This window comes from Rattus norvegicus, chromosome 18, assembly GCF_036323735.1.
Source record: "Rattus norvegicus strain BN/NHsdMcwi chromosome 18, GRCr8, whole genome shotgun sequence".
Classification (NCBI taxonomy): domain Eukaryota; kingdom Metazoa; phylum Chordata; class Mammalia; order Rodentia; family Muridae; genus Rattus; species Rattus norvegicus.
This window is the reverse complement of record NC_086036.1, coordinates 67,484,567-67,500,354: the sequence shown is the minus strand read 5'-3', so window position 1 is coordinate 67,500,354 and position 15,788 is coordinate 67,484,567. Positions and strand designations below refer to the sequence as shown.

At 38.0% G+C, this 15,788-nt stretch overlaps 1 protein-coding gene across 8 annotated transcripts in view; it reads left to right on the top strand.

Moving 5' to 3' along the window:
* Positions 1 to 15,788, top strand: part of Dcc (DCC netrin 1 receptor) — a 1,103,888-nt gene that overhangs the window by 747,805 nt on the left and 340,295 nt on the right. The gene's annotated exons all lie outside the window — the stretch shown is intronic.

The window sequence follows — 15,788 nt, the reverse complement described above, 5'->3', positions numbered from 1 at the left end:
CTTAATTGAAACTGGATGTCTCAGTTAGGGTTTCCATTACTGTGAAGGGACACCATGACCAAGGCAACTCTTATAAAGGACAATATTTCATTGGGTGTGGCTTACAGTTTCAGAGGTTTAGAAAGGCATGGCACAAGGGGAGCTGAGGGTTCTACATCTTGTTCAGAAGGCAGCTAAGACTGGCTTCCAGGCAGCTAGGAGGAGGGTCCTAAAGCCATCACCCTCAGAGACATATTTCTTCCAGCAAACCAACACCTACTCCAACAAGGCCACATCTCCAAATAGTGCCATTCTTTGGACGAAGTATATTCAAACCAGCACACTGGATATGGTGTTCTGTGCTGGTCATTTCTGTACTCTGGATCCTAAGGCAGAAGTGTCATAATCCCAGTTGATCTTAGGGTATATAGTGAGTTCCATGACAAAATGAACTACAATTTGAGACCTTTTCTCAGAGAAAAGGAAAAGACTGGGAGAGAGGTGGGGGTGGGCGCTACAACAACAACACAACACTGACAGGAAAGGCAAGGTGAACCTTCTGGTTCTCACCACTGTGAAATGTCTTCAAGGAGTAACAAACAACTTCCTCATTGGACTGGAGGCCTATTCCACAGGAGGAAGTTGATATTTGGTGACTGTAAACTTGATCAAAAGCCTGCAGTTTGGGAGGTCCTCTTGCCTGGTGAAGAAAAGGAAAGGAGGGATGGAAAGAATCCAAGAGTCAAGAGCCCAGGCATTAGAGAGCTCTGTGGTTGACTTTTGAGTTAACAGCAGCTCTGATCATTTGCATAAGATCTTCACAAGATAGAGACCAACATGGGATGTGGAGAATTTAGGTTCTCCATAATTCTTTGAGGATTTACACAAAGGGAAATATTAACAAGAGAGGGAGAGAAAATTTTCAGTGATGTATTCATCGGTAAAATACCCCTCCTAATCCACTCCCACACTATTATGAAATCTGAAGAAATGTTACTAACTCTCTGTCACATAAAAAAGACAAGGTTTTAACAGGAGTGAGTTGGGGAAGGAAACAGGGAAGCAAAGTGTATGAACACACTATGCAGATATATAAAAGTATCCTAATGGGATTCCTTTCTATCTATACTTCATATGTATTAATATAAATTTTTAAAGTTTTAAAAACCCCTTTAATTGTAATAATATACTTGTTTATTGATTTTACTTTTATTTCCCTTTAATTTTCTCCAGTGGTTCCAAAAGTTTATGGCAGAGTGTCATAGGTGTGGTGAGGAGCACAATGCACTCAGATGCTTCAGGAACCTCCATGGTCCATTGCACCGTTGCATTCTGGGCTTGCTCTGCTGACTCATGTACCCAGCACCATTCTGTCCAACACGAGCACAGCGTTCAGTCAGCCTGCCCTCCTGAGTGATTCTCGGAGAAAGTGAAAAACATCCCCAATTCCAACTCGAGCTTCACCACACTCTTAAATAAATTATTTTAAACTCAAGCAAAAACCTCTTGGCTATGTTGGGAATGTTCCATTAGCAGAATCCATCGAGCTATCAAATGTGATTGAAGCATTTTTTTCTTTCTTTTTAGTTTCTTAGAATACGAAAATAGTAAAAGTGGTTCTTAAAGGTATTTATTCAGAGTGCTACAAGGGAGTGGTTAAGCTTTTGGCTGTTATTGCTTAAAATTCACTGTCTTCCACTGACTTTTTAAAGAACTTTCCTTGGTATTACTAGTTAGTTAATATAGAACAGTTTCTAGAACTAATACTCTCCCTTCCTTCCTTTGTTCCTTTTGTGTCTGTCTGTCTGCCTGTCCTTTTGCCTTTTTGGTTAATAACAGGAAGTGTTCTGTATTCTACTTTACCACTGTCTCATTCCCCTCCCCTCCCACTCACGCATCTAAGAGCACTGCTTCTCAGAGATAGCCTCGCTGATCTGTCCTCTGTTATGTGTTTAGATGTTCATAACGGACAGAGAACAGAATCACAAGACAGCTGGTAACAAAACACCATATGGCTGGATGAGGTGCTGGTTAAAAAAATACACATGAAGGAGGGGAGGGGACCTGTCACGCCTTGTCAGTCTTTATCCCCAGAGAAGCTCTGATGACAGAGGGTTGCTGAAATGGCACATTCAGGGTCACTGGGCATTGAAAAGGATAAACAGTGACTTGAAATTCAATATAAACTCTCAAGGGACAGGGTGGACATGGAAAGTGCGAGGGATTTTGTGAAGCTCAGCTACCTCGTGGCTGAGGACAGATGACAGAAGAAGGCATTGACAAGAGATGATTATGGGTATCTTCAGAGAACCAGGAATAGTGACAGATGTAAAGAGTGTAGAGAAAAAGCTGTTTCTAAAATAATCTCTTATAGAAACAGACATGTATAATGGTATGTACAAATGAACTATTAGAGATATGTTTCTTTGCTTTGCAACCTGATAAATGAAAGAGAAAAGCACACTGTGGTGACCAAGTACTGTCCTTACATACAGCAAAACCCCTTATCTATAATGCATTTCACCTATTAAGTTGGGGTCAACTTATTCTTATTGTGTCCCCATAAGGTTCTTGGTTTCATACCAGTCATCATCATAAAACTGTTCCACTAGAAGTTGGCTTCTTAAATATAAGGTGAAACAGAGATAGCAACAACCGTTAATTGAAAAAAATACTATGATAGATACTTTAGGTAGTATTCAAAATATATTTCTCAGAACCACTTACCAAACCTAGATTAAAATTTATATGTGGCGAGTAATGATCAGGAAAAAGAAACACTGGCATTGGGCACAACATTAGAGGAAAGGTGCAGTAGTTATAATTTGTCATTGAAGTTTGCTAGAAAAAAGTGCACACAAGCATGTGCACACACAAACACACACACAAACACACACACAAACACACACAGACATACTCACACATGCACACACATCTTTGACAACCTATCCATGCTTGTAAGTATTTTTTGTTGCATCTTGAATAAACTGTCCAAAAAACAACCTCCCTAGATAAGCACCTTGGAAATAAGAAAATTATTAAATGCATATGTATTTTTAGGCTTAAAATACATAGAATCAAGAAGAGAAAAAAGTAACATATATTAGTATTCTGGTTAATCAATCATACTTTTCTTCCTCACTTTGTGTAATGAAAATTCAAGTTTTAGAAGTATAGGTATTGCTGCGGATGTGAAAATTCTTCCCTGATTTGTCATCAGCTTATCCCTTTTTATAATAACAGGGAATCTTTTTTAGGATCAGAGTTTGTCCTGGCAGTGTCCTTTGATGTATGGTCCTAAGATAAAGAATACATATTGCCAGTCTATGCACAGGAGGCTATTCACAGAGATCTCTGTCCGGCCTAGCAAGATGGGAGGGTTTGAGGGAAGGGGAAAGGACATGAGCAGGGTGGGGGAATTGCCTCTGCCACCTCCACCTGCTGCTGCTACTCTGGTGCCACTGCACCAGCTACAGCAACATGTTGCGCTGGCTGTGCTGAGGCCAGCCAGGCTGAGCCAGCAGGGGGCTGGCTAGCCAAAGAGTGAGCCGAGTGTAGGTGAGCTTCTAGTGGTGAACTCTTTGGTAGAACTTTCTCTTCCCAGGCAGTGTTAACAGCTCTTGTGACAGATGCTCTCAGACAATGGAGCAACACTCCCACACACCTTCATTCCTTCTAGACTGGATCTTATATACAATTTTGGAGTGGGTTGGTATACTGGCTGGTTTTGTGTGTCAACTTGACACAAACTGATGTCATCACATAGAAAGTAGCCTCAGTTGCGGAAATGCCTCCACAAGAACCAGCTGTAAGGCATTTTCTCCACTACTGATCAAAGGGGGAGGGTCCAGCCCATTGTGGGTGGTGCCATCCCAGGGCTGGTGTCTTGGGTTCTATAAGGGAGCAAGCTGAGCAAGCCAGGGGAAGCAAGCCAGTAAGTAACATCCCTCCATGGCCTCTGCATCAGCTCTTGCTTCCTGACCTGCTTGAGTTCCAGTCCTGACTTCCTTTGGTAATGAACAGCAATGTGGAAATGTAAGCTGAATAAACCCTTTCCTCCCCAACTTGTTTCTTGGTCATGATGTTTATGTAGGAATAGAAACCCTGACTAAGACAGTTGAAGTCTGACAGTAGGTGCTTCCTATTGGCTTGGTCTGAGATGTTAGAGATGTCTCATCCACATGTGGAGAGGTTTGGGAGGGCACTATTCCTATGTGACTGATGACTACAATTCTCTCTATGGGGTGACTGTGGCTATGTGACAAAGGCTTGATGCCATGAGCAGTCAAAGCTCCTACTATCCCTACAGGGTCCCCAAAGTTTCAAGCCTTACCTTGACCTTATCAGGCTTTCTTTCACTGGCCACTGCCACTGCCCCACAACATTCCCTATAACAATGCTCAGGTGATCTTCTGGATTTACACATCAACCCAAGACACATTTTCTAGATCTGTTTGTGCCTTTTCATAAAAGCATTTTGTCCTTTAGAAAATATGACCATAAAATGATGCTTTTGTTGATGGCTGGAATGTATCATCACTTTTCAGAGCATGTTGAAACATATTCCACTTTGTCCATTTGAATGAAAAATAGTCATTCTCACTATAAGTCTGCATTTTCTCGGTGATTTCTCCTGGTTCAGTGTTTGGACTGGATTTGTAGTTTGATTTCAGATTAATGATGATTGGCATAAACAGCCCGCAGTTAAACTTTGGTCCCCCACTGCTTAATGAAATCTAAATAAAGTCAAATTATCTCACAAATGGGCAGAGTCTTTCACTAGTGGCACTTCCAATAATATATTGGAAGTCTAGAAGATGATAATTAATGTACGCTAAAATTTTGAATGGCTAAAGTGGTAAATGAACAGTCTTCTTCAACATACATTATAAGCTGGCATAGGGGATCAAATACAATAAGATAAAAATTAAGTGAAAATATCATTATAGTGTTTAGAAAGATCTTCATCTCATGATAGTTCTATGAAAACCTAAAAAAGAGGAACCTAAAAATTTGATAGCTGATTGGAGAAACATACAACCTAAATCCGGAAAGATGAATAAAAGTCAAATCAATAAAGTATAAGAAGGATTTCTAGCTCAGGCCATAGTATATAAAAGCATGAGGATTTGGGGAACTAAGAAAAATTAAGATGAATTGTCTTTTACTTGCATTGATTTAACTCAACAGGAAGCTTCTTTTCTCCTGAATAAGCTCACCATTTCTAGTTCCTTCTGGACTCTGACCGGCTGGTTCAACTCAGCTGTTCTGACTTTAACTCTCCTCCAGGTTGACTAATTCAAAATGGCTTCTCATTGAACGGCTCTGTTTGGCCTCTAACTCTGGGAGTTTGTTCTAATCTTCTGGCTTCTTCTCATTCTCTGGATCATTCTGTCTTTACCTCCAACCTGCCGTTGTAAAACTATCCCAGTAAAAAACCTCTCTCTCTCTCTCTCTCTCTCTCTCTCTCTCTCTCTCTCTCTCTCTCTCTCCCTCTCTCTCTCTCTCTCTCTCTCTCTCTCTCTCACTGTTTTCTTAAATTGCCTCTCTTTCCTGTATGTATGTTCAGTGGAAGATGGGAGTATCCTACCTCTGAATCTGCCAAATCTTTCTCTGATTCTTCCGGTTATCTGTCCCTCAATTTAGACATCACTTTTAAACATGACTACTTCCTACTTCAAACCCATTTCATCTTCCTTGGTTGAGATTAAAGATAAAAGATTAAAGACTAAGGGCATGTCTGTGTTTCAGTCTTAAAGATGTGTCAGTCCAGCTGGATCACATAGGCCTAGAAGATCTTTGGATGTGATAGTTTGCCAGACCAGTCTTGTTACTGGATTAAAATTACTTTACACTGAGACTAAGCTCGAAGACAAAGTCTGTAGATAAGGCCTCTGTAGATAACCTCAAGTCTAGCCCCATATATTTAGAGTATCTACAGATTGCTTATAGGATGACACTGTCTAAAGGAACAGAGCAGAGATGATGTGAACAGTATGGCGCCAAAGGTCAAAAGGAGACTGTAGGACCTTATGTGTGTTATCTATCCATAGAATCACTTAGCAACTTTTTCTCTTTAGTCCTTGAAGACACAATGATAAGCCTTTCACATAGTAGTTTTCAAAGAGGATTCTCAATGAATATCAAATTGGCTAATAGGTGATTGTACAAATTAAATTCATTTTAACCAAAAATTTATATATAACACAGTCCAATCCACAGAACTGTTTTTTACCATTAGCATAAACTATATAACTTCTAGGGATATAATACATAATATTGTGAGAAAATATGCTTAAATGCCCAAATGTTCATCTGAAAATTTGGAATAGAAAAAGCTTTTAAGAAATTAATCATACCTCCTATTGTCCAAAAATTATATAAGTCCCCCCAAATATTTCACTTGTTTTTGATGAAAATTCACATCTGAAAATAGTTTCTCAAATATACAAAATAAGATAACCATTGGCAGAATTTGGAGAAGACCTCCTGGGCTATTCCCTCTCTCTACATTAACACGTCTACATGTGTCTTTGTTCTCGATTTAGGCAGTCATCTTGTTAAGACTTCATTGTATAGCTTCTGAAATTTTCACAAGGCCATCTCACAGCAAACTTTATGATTCCCTGGCTCTTTGCACTCTTTCTGCCTCTGCTTCTGCAATGTTCCCTGAGTATTAGGTGCAGGATTTATACTGTATAAAAAAAATGCAGGCAGCTTACTGCTGAGAGTGGGAGAAATGAATAGCATACCTACTGCCACTCTAATAGCAGAGGGTCAGCCCTGAAAACATACAAAATGTTATTTAATACAAAAAGCAGATTATATTTATGTATTTAGGAATAGATAGATAGATATTAGATTTGATAGGTAGGTAAGTAGGTAGATAGATAGATAGATAGATAGATAGATAGATAGATAGATAGATAGACAGATAGAAAATAAACAGAAAGGTAGATATATAGATAGATAATAAGTGAAAGATAGATAGATAGTATAAGTTTCTAACAATTAATAGAAAAAATAAGACATAAATTTAAGAGAGCAAGGAGATATATAAAGGATGGAAAAAGGAAAGGGAAGAAGAAAATTATGTAATTAAAATTGTGAAATTTTATTTTAAAAAAATGTGGAGAAGGAATACTGAAAGGGAGTGAATCAGCATGGCCATTATGCAGGAAAGTATGGATGATCCTCAAAAATACTAATTTTATTTGATCCATCTATGGCACTACCAGGTGTCGCCAAAGGAAATTAAATAAGTATGTCAAAAAGATACCTTCACTCCTCAATTGCTCTAGCCCAAGGGTTATGATGTGTAATAAACTGTGGGAGATCTTGATGGGTGGATGGGTAAATAAAAAAGGTCATCTATTCAAAATGTGATACTGGATGCTTACATTTGCTGTTTCGTAGAACAAACTGCAAGAGGTTATGTCAAGTAACATAGCCCAATGGAGAGAAATCCTACATACATAGGTTTAAATCAGGATGCAATTGTAATTAATTTCTTAAAGTCTGAGGGTTGGGGATTTAGCTCAGTGGTAGAGCGCTTGCCTAGCAAGTGCAAGTCCCTGGGTTCGGTCCCCAGCTCCAAAAAAAAAAGAAAAGAAAAAAAAAAGTCTGAAGAGAAGCCTTATGAATTTGCTGTACAGAACTGAGGACCTGAGCTTGAAACCCTAGCAACCATGTAATATTGCCATGTCAGTGAGTACCCGTAGTCCTGATTCTAGGCAGGCAGGCAGGACCAAGAAGCATCCTGGGAGTAGCTGCATAGACAGTAGAGGGAATTTGGTAAGCTCTTCATCCAATGAAAGACCATATCTCAAAAGTAAGGTGGAAAGCACCAGAAGACACCTAACACTGATTCCTCATCTTAATGTGCATATATCTTCGTGTGTATCCATACGAATGAATGTTTGTGTAGTATCAAAATATACGCACACATTTTGCAAAATTACAGAAACATAGAAATAGAGAGGAGGTGGTGATCTATGGAGTAAGGAAGGGTAAAAATGGGAGACAGACTGGAGATGGAAGAAACAACATTAACCCTTCACAGGAATAGAATAAGTGTTAATACCCAGCAGTGTGGGCACTATCTGTAATTCACAAGTATTTAATGTAATCTTACAAAGCAGTAGAAAAAGATGAGCTTGAAGCTTCCCAGAACAAAAATTTGAAAAATGTTAAAGGTAATGTAAATGCTGACTCCTGTGAGGTGCCATTAGATAATGTCTACTTGGGTTAGGTTATCACACTGGGTGCCTCACTGAACAAGGAACACAGCACTTGAATGGACTTCTCAGTTGAACAAAAAGCCCAGAGGAGCCACATGCTTCAGGCAGTACTTGGAAAATAAAGGCTTGCCCAAATTTATAAGTGGGGCTGGGAATGCAGACTCTTCCCCATGTTTGCACAGCAGTTGTTTTATACGCCAAGCCATTCATTCCCTCACCTACAAGAACAATATTTAATGAGATATTATGAAGCATATTAACTTTTACCTCACTTATTTAAAAGGAACATTATTTAAGGCACTATTTTTAAAAAGCTACGTTTCTTTCTCTCTTCTTTATTTTCAAATTTCCTAATGGACTATATAAAACGTCATGGTTCTTTGAATTTTGGAAAGAGGTTAGAAAGCAAATTATGTTTTCCAATTTTTGACATCACACAGGCAAACTTCTTTTGTGTACCAAATAATGAAACTTCTTTATAAACTTTGAACCTTTCAGTTTTATCTACTCCCCCAATTACACAAAATATGCTAGGGTCTGATGTCAGGCTACCAACAGAAAAGGAAAGACAAAGTATTCAAAATGTTTTTCTTACAGCAATGGAGTCTCCCTCATATTTCACTAAGAATACCCACATATATTTTGTATTCTATGCATTATGTGACTCAGTAGTCACATAATAATAAAACAAAATAAACCAGCTAGTTGATTGGTAGATGTAATTGTCATATATAGTTAATAACATGAAAATGTCACAGAGCAATTAATCTGTTTGTTAGAAGTATTGTATAAATTAAATATCTTTGACTTTAGGGATTTATTTTCCCTTTTCTTTCTTGAACACGATGACAGTAGCATGCTATTAATGTGCTCAGAACAAAAGGAAATATCCCCAAATTCTATATATTAAATTTGCCAATGAAAAATATATCTGGAACCTTGAAAGACTGTCATTTTTATAGAAAAGCTAACTCAATAGCATACTAATGTTTTGAACAAAAAAAAACTTAACTTTTTTATATTAAAAGCATTTTTAAATTTGTAATTAACTTCAGAAATCATCCTAATCACTCGAATTTTGCTATTCTTTTTTTTTCCTTTAAAAGTGTTCCTAAAAGAGAAGGACTATGTTGTTAGAGTATGGCCAATTCACTTCTTCCTCTCTATAACAACAGATAAAGAAGCTGTAACCATGGAAACAGTAATGGGCCAGAGAGATTAGGGCCAGACAAGAGATTAGACCTCTCAGAGAAGTGAAAGGGTTCTGATTGGTTCCTTATTAAGACTTATTATGAAGAGAACTTACTGAAGAAAGAAAGCATGGGGGATTAGCATGGGCAAAATTAATTCCCCGATATAATGCAAGAAGCTATTTCTTTGTTTAAAAAAAAAGGTATCCATTCTTTTTCAAATGACAACTCTTTAAAGAGCAGGGCGGGTAGGGGGGTGAATCTGTGAATCCTGCTGTTCACAGTTTTGTCTGGACCATCTAAATCTGGACCAGCTCACAAAGAAGCAAGTCCAGAAGCCCAGACAAGGGAGAAAAGAACATCTCCCTGTGTACACACGCCCACTGCACTACTCACTGGCATGGTCAGCATGAGTGGGAAACCAACTTAATTTTGTTGACTATGTCATGGGGAGTGAGGTGACTAGGAAGAAAAAGATTTGAAGGCTACCCTCACTGTTTGTTTATATATAACTATATATAACTATGTTTATATGTATATATATATATATACCTAATATAACTATATATAGGTATATATATATATATACTCTAACTTTATATAGTTATATATATATATAACTATATATAGGTATATATAGTTTCCCCAAGAAACTATATATATATAATATAAAAGTATATAATACATTATATATAATATGAATGATAAAATATGTATAATATATCACAAATCATATATTATTATCAATAAAAATTTATATGTATTATATATAATATGCATTGGCTTCTTGAAAACTTTCATGAAAAACTTTAAACCTATTATTCATCAAATTTGGAAAGAGATCAGAAAGCATCTACTAAGAAACTTGTGCCCCTAAAATTGATAAATGAAGAGGTGCTGGGTTCTGTTTTGTGTGCTGACTCTGACTGCAGACAGACTTTCTGAGGTAGAAATCACGGCTTAATTTTTAAGTCCTTACTTAATGAAATTACAATGTCCCTATCAATTATATGGGTAGCTTTAAGTGGGAAGCATTTTTTTTTTCAAATTTAATTCAGAAACAACAACGCTTGTATATGATCAGTTATTTCTCCTCTGGTAAAAAGCCAATTCAATCCAGATTAGATTATATTAAATGCAGATTTATTGGGAAGCAACCCCAAGGACTGAGGCCAGAAGAGGTCCATGGGAAAGGAGAGGAAAGGAAGGGGTAAGAGTAAGGCAAGGAAAGGAGGAGAGGAGAGGAGAAAGAGAGGGGGGAGGGAGGAAGGGAGATGAGGGTGGTGCAAAAATGTCTGGATTATATAGGGATTGAGTGATGCTGGAAGAACCAGGAGGCCAGATCTGCTTTGGTATTTAAAATATGCCCTTCAGTCCCTTGTTGGGTCTAACGCCAAACAGCATATTCTGAAAGACAGTAAGCCATTAGGACAGGCTCTCTTTGATTTTAGGTTTCATTTGAACACATATTCCTTGATTACTTGCTGGACTCAAACCTTCTTTTAAATATAATTATTCATCATTTACTTTTAGACATTCTTCTTACGATAAAAACAACTGCTTGTTTGGTGCTTTACAAACACTTTGGGGTGGCATATCCCCAATGTGGGGAGGGCAGAAGACAGTTAGCAGGAAAGCAGGCAGATGGTGCTATGACTGTAGAAGAGGGGAAACTGCTTGAATTACACCACACAGCCTGAGATTGAACAGGAATAAAAAGGGATGCATAGGAGCCTCACAAAACCCCAGAGGTTCCTATTGTCTCAGCAAGGACAACAGATCTATCTGATGGCTAACCTCTTCCTCTCTACTCCTAGAGCAAAAGTTATAAATATGGATAGAGAAGAGGAACACTGTCTGTTGTGCATTTGTGTAAGCCTTACCCCAAGGACATATTTCGGTCCACAGGAGCACATGTTTCCATTAAACAAGAAAGCGAAGTGCTTGCAGAATCTTCTTCAAATAAAGGCAGTGACGAAACAGAAAGATAGGACACCCTGTACTTATGTCTTTAAGAATGGTTATCACCTGAGCATATCCTGTGGCAATTCACGGAATCTCCCATGGGATGGCCATTGCATTTTCCACAATTAATATCACCTCGATAACTCACTTATTGTTTTCATTTGACATAGAGCTTTACTACACAGCCCAGAGTGGCCACATGCTTGTCACCATGCCTTGGTATCTTATGTGTTTGGAGATGGCGGTATGCTTATGTCAGCTTCATTTTCCTATTGATATCCCTTTGTCCACACTAGAAATTTTTTATCACCATAAAAAAAATTGTGGCATAGGAATATGAATCCGTTACTAACAATAAAGTGCTGTATACTACAAAAATCTTGGTATACATGTAAGTTTACCATGTATTTTTCATGAAAGCAAGTCTCTATATGAATAAATTGGATACACTTGTTTATATTGACATAAAGATTTAAATCTTGGCGAGTTAACTGAGACTATAGAACGCAGGGAATTCTTTTGTAAATATGATCTATGATTTGATCTTTAGGATCATTGAGAAAGCCACTTTGATACGTAGGCCATACCAGGTGGCAGACGTTTGAGGCCGTTTCAGAAATTGAAACTCCCAATTTCAAGCCAAAATGTATTTACTTTTAAAAATGAAATTCAAGCAGGAATTAAAAACAATACTAGCCTAAAAAGAAGTTCTAAATATACTGTGTCGATAGTTAAATGTTGAGTGAAGACCTGGAGGAAAATATTATCATTTTCCCTACAATTAAATTATTACAGTTCTAAGAGCAGAAAATTCTCTGTGTGTCAGAAATACCATGCTGTCCTTGATATCCAGAAGTCTCAAGTCTGATCTGGTGTTTCTGATAGGTTTCCTTGGCCCTGGATAGCCTGAGACCATGCACAGGTCAAACTCTGTGTTGTCCGTTCATAATAAAAGGGGGCAATCAACTCCCTGCTTGCTGTCTCCTCATACTACTGCCAGAAACACCTCAGATTTACCACACATTGGCTTTGATTTAATTTTTTGGCCACTGTGCATTCAGAAAGCTTTTAGTCTTTCTCAGCATTTTACCACCCTTCCATCCAGTTAGGTGACTAGACTGTAGTCACACCCCACATTTAAGGTCCTACATATGTCATTCCTTAAGCATTCTTTTTCTGCCCTGTTTTACTTAGCAACCTCATTCCACACCAGTGTGCGGGCAATTTCTTATGCAACAATGTGTACATTCTTAAGCCCCTTTTTAGTTTGGTAGAGAAAGCCTAACCGAAGGCAAATTGTAAGCATGAGCCGAAAAAGCAAGCTGACTGTGAAATTTGAAATTTGCCCTGGGATAAAAAGAAGATATTGAAGACAAATAAGCAGTAGAGTCACGTGACCACGTGTGTATTTGTATAAGCTTAGTCGGGATGCGGCACAGAGCATGTGCTGGAGGAAGGGGAATTACAGGAAGGTCTAGTCGCTAGGAGACGCTTGTGATGGATCTGGTGAGCAAGGACGAAAGGACGGGGTAGGCATAAACACGTAACACTGAGCACAACGATGTGAGTTCGCACGTGCTTTGTCCAATGGGAAGATCCTAAATGCAGCAAGTACGAAAGTGAGCCTAGATGGTACAGTCCGGCTTTCTGAATGCTATATATCCAAATTAGATACAACCAGAAGAATGGATCCGGAAGGAGAAGCAAGCTGGGAAAAGGGAGAGCATTTGGCTTCTCTGCACTGCTTGTAAATGTCTGTCATGAGGAAATCAGGGAGATTGTGTGAATCTTTCCTTCACTTTGTTTGCTCTTGAGAAAGACGCTGCAGATCAGATGGCAATCTTTTCTCCTCCTCTCACAAATCAGTTCTAGCTGACTAAGTTGCATTCAATTTTTCCGTTGATTCCAAATACCCTAATTCTCTGGAATTTCTTTTTTTAATATGCCAATGTAAAGAAAGGATCCGTGGAGTGGAGGCAGAAATGACTCGAAAGCTTCTTGCCAATCTATAAAATCTCTCCATTCTCATGTAACCGACAAGCATTTCAAATGGAAAATGTTTCTCAAACCATCGGGAAGTGAGGCATCTTCCCCTTATCCACACTGAAAAGGATCTCACAGCCAACCAGTTTAGTTCCCAGCAGGAAGATAGACTCAACTGGTCTCTGAATCAAGTGAAAGAAAACCCAGAGAACCAGAGAAAATAGTCTGCGAAAGTCCGCTCCAAGATAGTATACCTATTAGCCATTATGATGTGGATCTGAACTCTCTGTGCATGACACAATATTTATGTGTTACAGAGATTAAAAGACCTAAAATAATTAAGTAGTCAAGAACACAGTTTATCCTAATGAAGTGAGGATTACAGATGAAGCAAACATACAAAAATCACCAGATTTTATGTATTTTAACAACATCGATTGTATATTTTTCTTGTATCTATCATTATTTGTATTCAATGAACTATTTTACTTGTATCCAAATGGTTAGAAATAGGACTTTTGAAGGAATCACTATACCAGGAGCTTCTTTATTTAATGCCCTTTATCAGCTAATTTTGTCCTGAAGAGTACTGTCTTCCCATTATTCCGTCTCATAGACATCAGTTCCCAGGAATGAGCCATCGAAGCCATGAAGTACCTTGTAATAGTTAATAAGTAATATGCAGTCCCTACATCCACAGAGTGTGATGTTACCTAACAGTGAGAATTGTGCGTGAAAACACCTGAAAAGAAGTTGTGTCTGTTGAGCCTGGCTGGCTGATTAGACTTTCAGTACCAGGGAGAGCTTGGGATGTTGTAGGTCCAAGAGTTAGTTTCCTTATCTTGAGCTAGTTCTCACCCTCTGCAAAGCCATTCCTTGTCTACTTCCCTGACTGAACTAACATCCTGTGAGTTATGATAGCCACTTTTTAGAATCTACTGACTTCAGCAGTCTTCTAATTTCCAATAATCCAAAAACTAAGACTATCATTGGATAAGATATTGGGTCTACAGAATAGCTTCCCCGAACTTGCTATACCTGCTTCTCTGATGTTCTTGCCAGCACATTTTAAACTCATCCTGATTTATGACTTTCTTTTATCTGTAAAACTATAAAACTTTGTGGAACTGCTTTCACACCGAAACACTGGATAACCTAAATCCGTCTTTCCTGGATATGGTCACTCAAAATTTCTATAGTATGAAGTATTTTTTTATTCCCTTAAAAATAAATTATGTGCAGACGACTGTGTTGTTCATAATTTGAGGCTAGAAATCATCTGTCAAGATGAAACATTTTCTTGATTCAGGAACCTGAACAATAGGAAATAAACATATCCATCAGAGATGAATTATGCATTTACCAACAGACCATAATTAGGAAAAGAATGGTGCTGGAATTTATAAGTGACTCAAATATATGTAAATCCATTTCTCAACTGTAAGCATTGCAAAGCACTTTCTATAAGCAGCAGTTACTAATTTCTCCAATAAATTAAGGGATTCTCCACAGTAAAGTGCAATCGCGCATCTTTATGTCTTAAAGAATGTTGTGTCTCTCCTAGTGATTTCTCCTTTTTAGTACTTCTGTTTTAGACCAGCTCCTAGTCAATTGAAATCTACACATTAATACTATTATATTTAATTGAAAACTAGCCATGGACGCATATGAGTTCCACTGTGATATTTCGGCATACTCACTGTGCTGGACAATTTCATGTCAACATAAAACAAGCATAAAGTCATCTAAGAGGGAGAAACCTCAATTAAGAAAATTCTTTCATAAAATTATGGTATAGACAGTGCCACCCCTCCATGGCCTTTGTATGAGCTCTTATCTCCAGGGCCCTTTCCTATTTCAGTTCTTGTCCTGACTTCCTCTGACAATGAAAAATGACATAGAACTGTAAACCAAACAAATCCTTTCCTCCCTTCTTGCCTTCGGTTGCAATGCTTCATCACCGCAACGGTAACCCTATGACATGCATATAGTGTGGCACTCAGTGTGGCAGGATGATGCTGTGCTTACTGCAAATCTATCATTTTACCCACCTATCATTTGTTAAGTGTGGCACTTCAAGCATACTCTTTTAGAACTTACAACATAGAATTCATTATTATAAACTACTGTGCTCTCCCATCCTCTATATTATAGAATCAAGGCAGACCCAGAGAGAACAATACAGTATGATCACACCTGTCTTTAGGATCCAATAAAGTTTAATATAGAGAGATATAACTAGAATGACTATGATCCAAGCCCAGAGATGGGAGATGGTGTTGATCAATTAGTTTCAGATTCATCATAAGTTTTCAATTTGCTTCTTTTAATTATTTTTGATCCTAAAGATTATATAAATAGCTTTTCCAAGGTATATCACAAACAATATAGGTATATTATGGATGAGTTAGGTTTTATCATAACTGCTTGT